At 40.0% G+C, this 15,620-nt stretch overlaps 1 pseudogene; it reads left to right on the forward strand.

Annotated features, from left to right (window-relative positions):
• Nucleotides 1-1,154: 1,154 nt before the first annotated feature.
• LOC139720265 (major facilitator superfamily domain-containing protein 6-like) lies at nt 1,155-15,190 on the forward strand (annotated as a pseudogene).
• The last annotated feature ends 430 nt before the right edge of the window (nt 15,191-15,620 follow it).

A 15,620-nucleotide genomic window follows, 5' to 3' on the forward strand; every position in this document is an offset into this window, starting at 1 on the left:
CTTTCCGCATTTACTGACTCCACGTTTAAGTCTCTGGAAATCCTCTTTAATTCTTAGAGGAAGATGCGACAACGGCCCCATCCGAATGAGAATGAGAAACGCGAAGACGTTTCATCGATTTCCATCCATTTTCTGCTATATCGGCATGATTACAACCTGTCAATGCCAGCACTGTACATACGCTGGGGAATTGCTGAAATTTGTATTCATGGATTAACCGTACTTATTGCAAGCTGTTCAGGAAATCCTGTGCCCGTTTAAGATCAGCTTTTCCTCTATCATATACCAACCACTTAATACACATTCATTAATCCTACAGAAAAAAAGGACATGATGGTTACCGTGTGCATAATGAAGAGGGGTGAAATTCCTATCATTGATCCATGAAATTAATAATGACACGAACAATCGCCGTCGCCTACTCTATGACGCCCACTCCACATGACGAGAATTATTTACCGCACAGATTAATAGTCTTCAAACATAATGGTAGTGGTAGGATCTCGTCGACATTTGAAGAATATAACCGTGAAGCCACGTACAGTAACACTAACTGAACGCGCGCATCGCTGCACAGCTGTGGCATTAGCTCTGCATTATTTTCTTTCACTAGCTCTTGACTTCTTTCACCATGCAACGAAAGAATAGAACTTGGCTTCTTTCGGGACAGATCAGGCGTTGCCGCAAACTTTTCAGTTCTTGATTTAAAAAAAAGTCAACGCATTCCTATTTCTATTAGTGTGAAACCGCGCCGTGTGAAGCAAAGGACATCCCTCCAATTGTATGATCGTAATTCGAGCACAGCTTATCCTTCAGTGAGAAAAAGCACTTAGGGTTGTGAACTACACTCCAGCAGGAGACCGGGTGCAAGATGCAGACCATCCACAGTGTGGGATCGCCGTAGGCGGGTTTTGAAGAGTCGGAGAAGACCGCGAATACACCACTATCGTCGTAGTGCCGGTGCGACTGAATTGATCCCTTTACGAGAATAGGGCGCTGATAATAATGATCGGATCGTCGTGTGAGCCAAGACCCCTTCCCTGTACCTTCAATGCCTTATTGCAGGTGAGAACGAAACGTAGCGAGAACATCAGTGTTAATTGTCCCCTCTCTATATACCCCATGTGTATGTGCTCTTACAAGTTCTGGTTATCATGGTAGAGAGCCAAAGTATATAACAAGGTATAGGTATCCATAATTAAGTGTATGAGTGAGAGATTGCTTATAAGTGTGAATAGAAAGTTACATAGTCAGACGGATTCAAATCTTGAGCATTTTTCAAATAAAAAAAACTGGACTTGTATACTGTACATGGTACACAAGCATACCATTTACGTATACAATTGGCCTTACTTTTCTTGACAAGAAATGGCTATGAATGAATGCGTTAATGTTGGTTCCTTTCCTGGACTCTGAGGTGTATGAATAAGCCTGTAAATCCTGCATAAAAAGGGAACCCTCAGTGTGGAATGGTGGTTTCATGGGTTAGATATTACAATGGTAGATCACTGTCGTCAACGAGCAGTACACCTATTTACTTAAAGGTACGAGTCCGTGAAGTATTGGACCAACTTCGACTTAAAACGTCTTCATCTTTTCCTTAAATACAAGATCTAAGTATACAAAAGCCAATTTGTCTCAGTGATTAATTAGCTTTGTAATTGACAAATTGCCCTATACATCAACGTCTCGACGGAAGAATTTCATGAACTGAATTAACAAGCTTCCTTATCATCTCTCTGTGCAAGTGAGAAGAGATCAATATCCCGTTTTCTTTATTCTTTATTTCTGTGTCATGGCTCTAATCAAAGGAAAACCACTTCTGAATAATTGTAATAGATATATTTCTTGTTTTTTTTTTTCAAAGTAGAATCTTCAGTGCTTAAAGAAAGAGTTAAGCCATTTTACATGCAAATTTCCTCACAAACAAGATCGGCGCACCCTTACTTCGAACGAAAGGTTTCACAGTGGGTAGCCTGGGGAAAAAAAGAAACCGCCGGAATTCAGGATTTTTTTTTTTCATTCTGTTCTTCTAACACCGGAGTTGAAACTCCAGACAAAGACACACTTACAAAAAAAGAAGAAATACAAGATGGCAATCTCAATGTTTGCACGGTATTCTTTGGGCTCACTGCGGTTGCAAAGGAGATACATGTACCTTTAAGTCTTGTGATAAACATGTCAAACAGGAAAAATAGAAGCAAAAATATGCTGCAATGTATTCCAGCCGAAACATTCAAGTCATTCTGCGTGGGTTTCCCTTATCGGAGACCCTGTTCTAATAGAATATGCTGAAGACCAAGAAAATATTTGAAATAATATCGAAATTACTTTGTCACACCAAGTTGTGCATGAAGGTGAAGTTTATCGTATCTTTTGTAAGTGCTTGGTTAACACAATACAGGACGGTCTGACAGCAAACATTAGTATTGATGATGAGAATCAAATATTTACTATTCCTAGATCTCGTCTGTACACAATCTGCGGAAGTGAATATTGACAGAGTGAACCTCTAAAATATTACCGGAGTTTAAGAAGGGTGCGGGAGGGTGTAATACGCTGACCCACGAAAAAATTAGGTCATATATTGTACTTCATGTATGTCCCTTTTGTGGCTGAACTTGTTTTAATGACGATTTGGCTTACAATATGTGAAGTGTATATCACTCTATCAAACTAAACTGGAAAGAAATTTCCATATAAGTTTGTGCCTTCTTGGAAATCGTTATACAAGCTCTTGTAGTTGAAATTCAAACACACTTCTTACAATGTCTTAGCAAAACGTACAGAATACGTTATACAGATGAACATAAGGGGGTTCTTTTCTTGTAATTCTGTTTCATACTTTTTTTTTTAACTGGGGACATGGGTTTAATATTTGTAGTTGCCAGATCACGACAGTTTTAGTTCATTTTGTTCTAAAAGATCAAGAAGAATTCAAGCAAATATATTTCTATTTTCATGCCCCTGTGAATACAAAAAAAAAACCCCAAAAATAAACAAACAAAACATGATTTTTCTATCGCTGCAAAATGAAATTACATGAAAGCAAATATTTGCAATTGCATTCCTTGAATAGCAAAAAGCGCGTGGGGCTTTGGAAATGAAAATTGGACTCTATGATTATGGGTTCACCAAAACATTTCTCGCTTTATATGCTCTGTAATCATTAGCCCTTTCCATGATTATCTCTTTGATAGTTCTAACATCATGATGTCTTCTCTAACATTTTCAAAGTAGAATGGCTTTTGTTTTCTTTACGAGAAGAAAGGATATTTTTGCCCATAGGCCTATGCTATTTCAAACCCAGTCAAACATTAACCTAACATCCTGAAGTTTTGATTTATCATTGTTGAAAATCGGTTCATGAAATCGATGCTCATTGAAGCCCCAGATCAGTCGTATTTCAATCTTGTTTCTTTTTTAAACCAGTTTTCCTCCTTATCCACTGCTCAAGTGGATTGTTGGAATTTCACTTAATCTAATGTATTTTAACGCTTAGTATTAAAGCTTATGATCAGTCAAAATAACACACACAGATACATGTACACTTTTGTACACCAAATGCACACTCACACGCAAGAGCATACACAGTTACACACACACATACTTCCAAACAAAGATAGAATAAGGTCACCCAATCCCATAGACACTGGCATCTTTATAGATTAAGCATTCGTTTTCTCGGTAGCTGTGCGAGTCAAAGAATCGAGTTAGTTTTGTCTACAAAACGGCCTTGAAAGTTACAAAACCTATACACTACTAGTATGCAGTTATTCGCTTGAAAATTTGCCACAATGTGAGCGCGCCTGACTTATGTGTGTAGACCATAGGCCGTACTTGTCTTGCCTGCAGACAGGACTAATTGTTTTCTCACGCCTCGATCTTGTGTGATTAGATTTATGTGTTTTACACAGTAGCTTAGCTATTGAACTAGGTTTGCACTTGACTGAACGTGTGCAAATTATGGCAAATACATCATTGTGTGCGTAGTCTATTGTTTTTGTAGGTGATGCACGTTTATACTATTATGTAGACAGAACATGATCATCGTGGAGAGCCGTGACAAACGAATGTGCCAGGCTATACAACAAAATGACTAATGGCTGAAATATTGAAATAAAGCATGAATCCACGCCGCGAAAACACTAAAATCAGGGTTCGTTCCAAGAGACCGACGCCCACGAGTCATACAGCCCACGAGTTTGACATTGAAAACAGGTCCATAAGTCATACAGCTCACGAGCCATTACAGTCCATGAGGTCGACACTATAGGCAAATAAAGCTCATGACTTCGACACTTGGTAAAAACAACCCACGAGTTCGACAGCTACAACACGGGGCTTAAAGACATAATTTGCCATTTGCAGAAGAAACAAAAACCCAGCATTAGTGCTTTGAAATGGTTCTAAAATGTGAGTTAGGGATAAACACAACCACTGCAAAAACTTGAATCCGTATAATCGATGTTAAGTATTGTTAAATAAAAATGTAAACAACAGTTTCAATCAAAATGTTTCCAGACTAAACTGTCTACAGTTACGGTTAATGAGAAACATACTCATATCTCCTTATATTTTAGGCATTATTGCAAAATTTTATATGGTAGGATGTTTTGTGATACAACAGACCTACACATTATGCAACAAATGTGATATCTTGAACATTTTAAAATCACTGCTCCCAAAGGTAAACAGGACCTTTAATGTGTCGGTCTCGTGGGCCTTGTTTGCTTAGTATCGAACTCATAGGCTGTATGACGCGTGAGCTGTATAACTCGTGGGCTGTATGACTCGTGGGTGTCGTGGGCGTGACGTGCACCTTTAAACTCAATAGGCCTTTTACTGAGTTCGTTTATACTAACAAGGCATAATGTTGACTAGCAGATCCATCCATTGATAACTTTGCGACAGGTATTTTGTGAAACGTGTAGGAATGTGTGCAGTGTGAATGTCATGTAAATTTACGAAAACTTCACCTTCAACTCATTTGAATAACTTGAAATAATTTTCACAGCATGTCACTCGAGTAAATCTTCTAAAGAGAAATGTCATATAGAAAGATATAGAAATCTACACAGATTAATTTACGCTTATTTTACAAGACACTTTCCCATTCTTTCAAATGATTACTGGTGATTAAATGATGTTCATGCCTACTCAAGAAAACCCCAAACAACTCCAAGCTGACCCCCCCTTTTTTTTTTTTGGGGGGGGGGGAATGTTTTCACATGTTTCAATTATCAACTAATTCTCACAAAAATCTTGTGATAACTATACATCTGTGAGATTTTGCGCTTTTTGTGTTTAATATGAGATGAAAAGGGATAGATTACGTGCAGCTGCGATAATTTCGCCAACGAGATGGATTTTGATATGAAATACACGAATTATCAACTTATCGCATTGTTCTTTTTCCTTGAGTTTCTTGTAACATGATTTAAGAGTCGATTTCTTGGATGTTCAAGGGGACGAGTGATATCCCATGTTTCTTTCTTGGAACAAAAAAGTCAAATTCATTGTAACTATTGAAGTAATCATCAATGCCAAAGCACAAATTCAATTGGCGTACAACAGATTGGCTGCAGCTAAGATGATTGTGGACGAAGGCAAATTATGTATAACAACCATTTTTTTTTTAATGTATAAGGCCCTCATGTAGCAGACATTGTGTATGGAGGTGCTACTGAAATTATTATCTATCGAACCACTAAAACCAAAACATTTAATTTTGAAAGCATGAATCCAAAGTAACATATGAGATACATACACTCCTTGGCAAAGCAGTTGCCCATATACGATTATGTAGCATGGATCGAGATGAGCTTGTTTATAAATTGCCTCACACTAAAAAGCGGCAGACCACATCGACCCTCACAGTACACAAAAACAATGCTGGAAACTAAGAGGCATACATGCCTTATGCCGGACCAAGCATAAACAATTCGCACCCATAGGGAGATTGACTATAGAAAGTCTATACTGAAATCCGTGAGACATGATGTGTTAATGTACTGTAATTATTCAGCATTGATAACCATTGTGATAATAATAATGTTAATAGCAAGGATAATAATGATATGCTACGAATGAATAATAGTAGTGTAAGTAACTTACGTATTGTTAATAATGATAAGGAGAAGAAGAAGGAAAGGAAAGGAACCATTAAGGAGGGAGAAGAAAAAGAAAAAGACGAAGAGAAAAGAAGAACAAGAACACGCAAACTGAACCTTGGCCTATGATCACCGTATTTTCATGAAACGTAGAATTTGTGTAAAGATCAGTGGGATACTGGGTAGGCCTACACGGTCAGCAGAATTAATATCAGAAGCCTTTCTGGAACGTTCGCAATGTAAAGTACAGTTTGAACTGAAAGAACTTAGCAGTGTGGCTGCACTGTATAGCCCTAGAGAGCCATCCGCCTGGATTGGCACTGCCTTTACTTATTCAACAGAGCTGCAGATGACCCTGTCAGAAAGCGCACATGAATAATACGCCCTTTTTTCATTCTGACTCTGATTTGGTTAAAAGTGTTTTTGTATGAAAGCGTTTGTTTTTGTATGAAGAGGGTATACATGCATGACTAGGTCTTGTGTGTAAAGTACCACACGAAAAGTGTGGAAAAGATTAGAAAGCTTCTGCGATGGCCGATAGCGTTCCTCTTGCTTGCCATACCGTCATTAAGTTGTTTTTCGCTATTTGGATAATATAATGCAGTTTTACCGGGCTCAACGTAAAATACACGTGGGCAAATCAAAAATGTAACTTTTCGTATTGTTTTGCCATGCACAATGGTCAATTCAAGACTCCTGTCGAATGTTGAAATTGATATTAACTTCGGAAAGTTTATAAAATAATACTCAGATTCATTTTCTCAGCAATGGGAAATTACATTCAATGAAACCGAATTTTCATAATGCAGGCATTGAGGTCATAAAAATATTGCATAGGTCTACATGTTCTTTTGTTTTCACTTTTGGAAGATAACATTCACTTCCAAAAGGGTAGTTAATTTTATCATGGTCCAGATCTTACTAGTTATGCTAGACTTGCCAAAGAGTGAATCATTTAGAATAAACTTTTATTGTTCCTTATTCTTTTTGTTTCTAACAATAGTACATCTATGGCCAGAAGAGGTGACGAAACCAGTCAGTGCCACGGGCGACAGCTACAAGCCCTTCAGCGTTGGTTTAGCTCATCATAGTGTGATACACCTCAAGAGAAACGACGGGGAGATCCCGTTATTTCTCCCTGTGCTATGACCCTGGGAAGTGGCAAATACGGACAGTGGCTCCGTCGATTTCGGTACCCAGCGTGACGGAAATGCCTGTTACTGACGGAAGAAAACTCAGCAGCGCGCACGGCTCCTGAGCGCGTACTCTCACACCGTGGAGAGGCTCGAGCAGGAGCAGGAAGAAGGCGCCAGAAAAAGATGACGACGGTGAAGACAGCAAACTCCGAGAAGTTTGCTGCCAAACGACAAAGAGGGACGCACCGGGCTGTTTACGGGTGCCCTTCAACAGTTGTCGCAGAAAAATGGACGATTCTCTGGTGCACTGTAAAGTCCTCTACATCTTTATGAGAGGGGGGCGAAGCGTGTTTGAGTTTGTACCTCTCCGTGTACGGACTCCAAGTAGGATTCAACCCACTCCAGTTGGGATTCATCTTCGCACTCCCCGCCTCATATCTTTTTTCACCACGCCCCTGGTTGGATACATCGCCGACAAATTCAAATGCCGCAAAGAGATGCTCCTGTTTGCCCTCTGCCTCTGGGTTTTCTTCTCCTTGATGACAAACTTTATCCCAGCACCCAAGCTCGCATCGTGTGCGCTCGCGGCGAGGCAGCTGCAGCAATCGATTGCCAAGGTGAACCTGACGAAGATGAGCCGGCCGACGTCGTGGATGTCGAATCCGTCACATTACGTCATGTCCGGGTACAGTCGGAACTTCGGGCAGACCAGCGACACGTGCATGATTTCCGACAACGTCACGACGAAAGGATACGACGTGCGACCCTCGTGGCTGAACGTCCTCCACGTGACCAGCACGCTGTGGTCGGAGAGGGCGGAGAAGTGTTATCCTGGAGGAAAATTCTGGGGCTCCATCACTGTGCCCGTCGGAACCTCGGTTCAAGGTGAGAGTCGTTTTAAAAGGGGCATTGTTAATTTGACGATAGAGTTATACATATTGCTAGTGATTGCGATGCGGCTTCATTTGCATTTTGCTGTGAAATTTAATCTCTATAATATATTTTGTTTTTCTTGATGAGATGAAGCGGCTATATTTGATTTTATTATCGAAAATCAGCGTCTACTCATGTTTTTGTTTACGGCAGAAGAAAACCTTAAAGGAAACCAAAACCCAAAGAGAAATGTGGATTGAGTGAAAGCAGCAACATTAGTAGAACACATCTGTGAAAGTCTGAGGAAAATCGGGCAATATCGATGCAAAAGACTTTAGTTATCATTATTCAAAGTTTAGATGTTGGAACCTCTGGATATGGAGACTACTTGAGTTTATGGTATCATATGCGGACAAAAATTATAAAGAAAATATAAAGAAAATTCAACATGCTTTCACTTTTCTAGCGTAATGAAAGAGTCCTTGGCTACACGCTTTCAGAAAGCAGGGGAATAATTACCACACTTAGCATATGTCAGTATGAAGTTGATGGAGTGAGTATTTTTCATGAAAAAAAAAATGAATCTTTTTTTTTCCCGGAATTTCCTTTATATTTCCTTTATATCGTTGTCCACGCATGAAGGGAGGAATTCCAGTAGTCTCCTCACCCAGTGGTTCCAATACCAAAGCTTTAAGAATTCATAACTTTTGCATCGATTGTCCGATTTTCCTCATACTTTCACTGATGTGTTCTACTACTGTTAATCCACCTACTCAATCCACATTTCTCTTTTGGTTTTGGTTCCCTTTAATGGTTAGGATACATTTTATGTGATTTGTGGTATATCACGAACTGCTGTGGCTGAGTGGATGAGACCCGGTACGGTCTGTCTATCACGAGGTCACTTTTTCAAGTCCTGTAGTTGGCTATGTATTGCGGTTTGTGCCTCCAATATAGGCAAGGCAGTTTATCCTCATTGTCTAAGTCCTTCCGAGGGGAAATTAAGCCATCGCAACGGTCCCGCGGTATCTTGCTTAAAGTATATGGAAGTACACCGAAGAAATACCTCCATGCTTAAAGAAATCTAATCAGTTCACCTCGGTATTATTATTGTCACTGTGTGCCGCCCACTCCTACTCAACTTATCACAAACTCAGTGCACTTAATCCTTTGTGGTAATCTGAGTGCCAATTAAAATGGGAAAACTCAATAGCATTTAAACGCACTGACCAAAGCCCATGTCACTATCGCTTTAACAGGTCCCTAAAGGGTTAATGGAGGAAAGGTAACGCGTAGGCTACTTAAAACGAATAGTTAGGCATGCATTGTGAATTTACGTGAGAACCTAACTGAGTTGTGTGTGTATGTTTGTCCGTGTGTCTAATAAAGCCGAATATAAGGAGTACTGTTGTACTATGAACTAGCTATTTACTGCCCAAAGCTGATGACTATTACTGTTTTAGTTCTATCACTGTACAATCCTACAATGTATCGTGACCTTCTAGCGCCATTTTACACATATTCCAAGAGAGGTGAATCAGTGCTTGACAGTTGTGCTTTGCTTTCGTGTAGATCTGTGATGTTTGCTAAATGACATGCTTGATACAGTGACTCACGATAATAGCTGATTAAAGTGTCCTAATAATGTTTGCATTCTAGCTTGCAAAGCACTGGGCGCGTTTCAAACTATTCGTTTAATGAAGTTCAAACAACGAACGTTTACATTGTGGGACAGCAAATTTAGCTGTGTCAAATTCAGTCAAGTCTGTCACTACCACATCCCCTGTTTGGTCTGCTAGGACGTGACGTAGCTACGATGGCCGTGGTGTCTACTTATACTTGGTTAAACCGTAACAACTTCGTAGTCCTTCCTCGCGGAACGAACTCCAGTATGACTCGTGACTCCAGGAAAGGACAATTGAAAGAGAAATTCTGATGATTATTCAACACGAACCCTCCTCCCATTATTCCCCCCACGCATGTGATCCTCCAGTTCTTTTGTTTTTATTAAAATGCAAAATTTCCCATTGAGTGCTATTCCCCTAGTGCATTTGACAATTGAGACCAACATTTCACACTGTGCAATGATGTAGGCCTACTGTATTGTATGCTCTTTCGTTTCACCGTCGCCTCGAATAATATGATAGGAATGATAATACGAGTATAGGTACAGTCGACATGATACTAATGAATGGCCTATGAAGTATACCCGTGTCTTTTACCGATCATCAATCAAGTGTAGATCTTTAATCATACCAACTCTTCATTTTCTCCCGATGGGCTATCTATACGTAAATCTTTTAGAGACACCAAAGTAATAGATCTTTAAATAATGCCTGCATTGCCTTTTCTCTTTGCTTCGTTTTCATAATAATGATAATGTATAGGGTGGGGCCTATACATTTCTACAACGCAGCTGCTACATATATAATACGACAGAGCTACACTAGCTCCATACCTCGTCTATTTTTTTCAATGTCTCAAAATAATTTTCCAGAATGAAGATGTTAATGGTTTTTCTCAGTTCTCATCTCATTTTGCTATCAAAACTTCATTCTTTTTTTCACTTTCCAACCTCAGGAAGCTAAAAAATAGAATTAAAAAAAGTATATCCATATCTCCACCACTGTCAGCTTTGTTGTCACTATGTAACATGTAATACAACTCCCTTATATCTATCCCCTCAGGTCCAAGTGCGACGTTCCAGGGCTGGATGTACGAGTATGAGAGCCTCATCGGTTCTTTCTACGCCGTCTTCGCCCTCATCACCGTGGCCAACGTAATGCAGTGCACGACGATGTCGTTGACCGACACCGCTACCGTTCACTCTTTAGGCCCTGGGCGGAGTCGCGAGTATGGGTGGCAGCGCGCGTTTGGTAACGCGGGATACGCCATCTAGTGAGTGGTGTTTAAATCATATTCCCCCCCCCCCCCCGCTGTATTTTTTTTAAAAATTCACATTGCACTCACTGATGTGCGTTCCACTTGGAAGTGGAAATGCACTTTAACAAACATAAAAAACCTAACATTATTACGTCAAAGAAGTACAATAAACAGATGTTAACATGGTGAAAAAAAATCTTTACTGAAAGCAATGACTCCCTTCCCTCATAATAATACAAAACCACATACATGATAGACATGTGTCTGAATTCTTCCTTTTCTGACGACGTTGTTTGAATTCAAATATCGCACACACACACACACACACACACACTCATTTTCAGTATTCTTTACTGGATTTCATTTAGGACATAATTAGACATAAGACATAAGAAATAATCGTTCATTTGAATATGTATGAAACAGACATATAAATATATTTAGTTAGTTATTATATACTCATCAGTTTTTGAGAACAAATTCACATACCCTATGATACAACACTCACACATACACACACATACATACACACATACACGCACACATACACGCATATTCATACAGACAACTGAAGTCTATTGTTTGATTTCAACGGGTTACTGCACCTTTGAAGTTTCATGCTTTCGACCGTTTCCCTTTCTCTCTTAAGCAAATTACATAATGATGTTGCGTAGGCCCTACTTGGCCATGTCTTTTTCCCCCTAATCAACATGATCAAGACGAAAGAATAAATGAAATATAACATTTCCTATCTCCTCCAGTATTATTCTCGTGACCACGTTCATCAACTTGTCCTCAACGAAATGGTCGCATTGCACCGTGGACATCGTGGTCGAAGACTACCGGATAGCCTTCGTCATCTTTCTCGGCACAACGAGCTGCGCGATAGCCCTCCTCTCGGCCTACTGCATCAAATTTACGGTCAGTTTCACAACCACCGGACAGTGTGCATAGGCAACAACGGGTAAACTGACAACAACAACAATAATAGAAGTAATATGTGTAGGAGATGCCTGACTGAGCTTCCTTTGTGGCCTAGTTGCATGTGTAATCATATGATTGAAAATGATTTGAAAACCGAAATCGTGGGTGCTGTTGTTGGATTTTTATTTCATTTATTTATTTATTTATTTATTTATTTATTTATTTATTTATTCATTTATATATTTATTTACTTATTTATTTATTCATTTATTTAGTTATTCATTCATTCATTTATTAATTAATTTATCTATTTATTTATTCATTTATTTATTTTTGCGGGGCGGGGTTCTAATGGGAAGTTCAAAGAGATGTGAGCGTGTTTTTTTCCAGAAAATTAGAGAGTTTTTACAAGAGGTTGTGAGAAAGAAATATAGAGGGAGGAAAGAAACTAAGCATATGATACTACGAACAAGACTACGGAGAGAAGAACGATTATGGATATATTACGTCAAATTTACATTTTCTGGAAATGTAGAGAGACGGATGAATGGACCATTTCTCTCTCAAAATCATAGAAGTATTTAGACATGTTCCACACAACATTGTGCAGAACTGCTGGACCTTCCCTCCCCACTTCCATCATGAATATGCAACAGCTACACAGTTGAGAAGGACAAAGATGACTTCACGAATAAACTAATATACTCTATGGCGTCATTATTATATCGTTTAGATTGTAATTTCCATACATGGACAGTTCTGCCCTCAATCCTTGTCGTCTCTCATTCTCCTATCCCATCTTAATTTCCGTTTGTTTTTGCAGCATAAAGATCCAAGCGAGACGAATTTGTTAAACCTACGAAGAGTCTTCGGCAGGGCTCGCCCTGGGCTGATCGTGATGGTTCTGTGGTATCTCGCCGCAAATGAGGGCGCTATCACCGTCTTCTTGCCCTTCCATCTCTCCACACAAGGTAGCGCGAAGGGCTGAGGAAACGAACTCTTGTTCTTTTTCATTGTATTACTATTAAGTTAGATATTGCTGATTTAGGACTGGAATTCAAAGTATCTATAAAAAGAGATACGTTGGGCATAATTATGCGTAGAGTTCACAGTTAAATCTTTAATTGTTATTATTTCAATACAATCTCAAAGTACAATTTCCCACAGTTGCCTAATTGCTAGTAGCCTCTTCAAAGACTCTCGCGCTGCTAGCACTGACATGATCACGCGCTAGCGACGGGAGTCGAACCCGTAAGCGAGACTTTCGTCTCGTTGGTTGAGTGACTTTATTTTGCGTGCTGATTCCTGCTCGCTTCTCTTGCAATTAGGCCTACTGAAGCAAGAAGGCCGTTGACAAAAGCTAAATGATTTTACCCATTGATTACAGAACACCCACTTGTCTCAATAGATAGATCACTAATCAGATATCTCTCCCAATTAAGACCACGTGTTAAAATGGTAACTACGTGATGTAAGTAAGAACAAAACAGATGGAGACAAACATAAAAACACCACATTGGAATTAAGATTCAATTTTTGATAAAAAATCTCTTTCATGATATCTGAATTAAGCAGCGTATTTACTTTTATGTTTGTTACACAACAACAACAACAAAACTACCAACTCTCTTTGTTATATTACATCTTTATTGTTGACGTCATTAAAATTGAATCTTCATCTTCCGTTTGTTGCAGGTGCACCACAACGTTGGGTCAAAGCGTCTCGCATCATCAGCGGGATCTCAGAGCTCTCGTTCGCCTTCCATCTGGGCGGCCTTATCAAGAACCGTGGCCACGAGTTCCTCCTGATCGCCGGGACGGCTGGCTACCTCATCTGCTTCCTTGCCTACGCTCTTGTCCCCCGTCCTCCAGGGATTATAGCATTCGAGGTCATACACGGTGGGTCTTGTAGTTGTTCTGGGGGCAGTTCATGAAGCTATAATATGTCAGATACTTCTTTTCAAAAGTCTGATGAAGCTAACATAATGTTCGGAATGACTATGATCGTCACATGATAGTCCTATACAGAGGAAACATGTGACTTTACCTTTATCCATAGAAAACTCAGTATTGGTGTTTTGACATTAGTACTCAGTCATGAATAACAAACGATGTATCCTGTGGATTAGTTTTCTTCCGGTTTCAAGTTTTTCCGGTGACGATGAAACTTTCTCGCTCTTTTTCAGGGATGTCACGTGCGCTAACGTGGAACGTCGTGGTGCCGCGGATGAGCTCCGAAGTGCACCCCGAGAATCTTGCCAGTCTGCTGGGCTGCCTTTCGGGCGTCTTTTACCTTGGCCAGGGCGTTGGGGCCGTGATTGCCGGCGTGTGTGTCTCCGTCTACGGCGCTCCCGTGACTTTCTTCTCCTGCGCTCTTTTATCTTTCATCATCGCTGTCGTGATGCTGATCGTGTATCAGGTAAAGAGTTCGCTTCTTCTTCGGAAGGTTAATGGAATGAGGAATTACCGTCCTGGCATGATCAAGTACAATTCTGTTTATTCGCTAAGATTTGTTGCATGTGTCATGTCATGTTGGCTTATATAGTGAAATCTACCGTAGAACAGTTCGCAGATCCGAATTTTTGAGTATCGAAAAAAAGTGAAGCTAGATATAAACCACTTACGTAGTCCAACTTACTAATATATATCTTAGCAAGCTGGCCTTGAATGTTTCGAATGGTCTTTTACCGGCAATGTAAAGACAAATGAAAGAAAACATTCAAGGGCAGTCCATGACATTTCTCGTGTCATCTCCGTGTCTCATTATGTTTTTTGTTTTCATTGATCTTTATCTGCTCATGAGCAGAATGTAACTCCGATTTGGATTATTCCATGTGCCTCCTTTGCGTAGTAGTCCTTCGACCACGAAGACTCTATGAAATAAAGATTCAGTAGAGTGTTAGTAAATGCAGAGAACGCTCATTCAGAATGCGCTGGGGAGGATAAAAATACTTCACGGAGAGTTATCCCTGCTTTACGATGACCACTCGTATTTCTTTACCGATCCAGGATTTTGTATGCTCATTCCTAGCAATGCAAGGTATGGTCCAAACTACAAATGAATCATCGTTTCAGAATTATAGGCTCCAACAATTTATTTATCTGCCGTTATTGTCTTGTTGTTAAACGACTGTTTTTCTCAATTTTTTTCTCCAACCACCATGAATGCAGGCAAACGAGAAAACGAGGAAGAAAAACACCAAAAGCCCGGAGCCTGTTAAGTATTCATTGCTGTCAGAAACGGAAAAGGACGATCCGTAGACGAGACACAACACATTAACCCTCCTAAGACTGACGCATGTGAAATTTTTTGATTGTCATTGCCAATTTCTTGGCAATGACTTGGAATTTGGTCATGAAGACTCCGAATGGGGTCACCCTGACCCATTAATGACTCTGAATGGGGCATATCTGACCCCATTCCTTGTCATTTCTGACCCGGAACGGTGTGTGACCCCAACCGGCCCAGTTCCGGGTCAGTTCTGACCCGGATGTTTTAAGAGTGTAGGTTGCCGACGGTAACAGCAGAGTTACGTGTTCCATTCTTGAACCACCGAAAAAAGGGCATTGATTGAAATGGGGGAAAACGTTAGTCACTTTTGACGTTTAAGTTGGCAGTTTGTTACCCGTGCTATGCTGCACTATGCTGATAGATATCATACTCCAAAGTATAAAGTACTTGCTGCATACT

The sequence above is a fragment of the Diadema antillarum genome, unplaced genomic scaffold, assembly GCF_040938485.1.
Source record: "Diadema antillarum isolate AM-2024a unplaced genomic scaffold, OU_Dant_1.0 scf00000125, whole genome shotgun sequence".
In the NCBI taxonomy this organism is placed as follows: Eukaryota; Metazoa; Echinodermata; class Echinoidea; order Diadematoida; family Diadematidae; genus Diadema; species Diadema antillarum.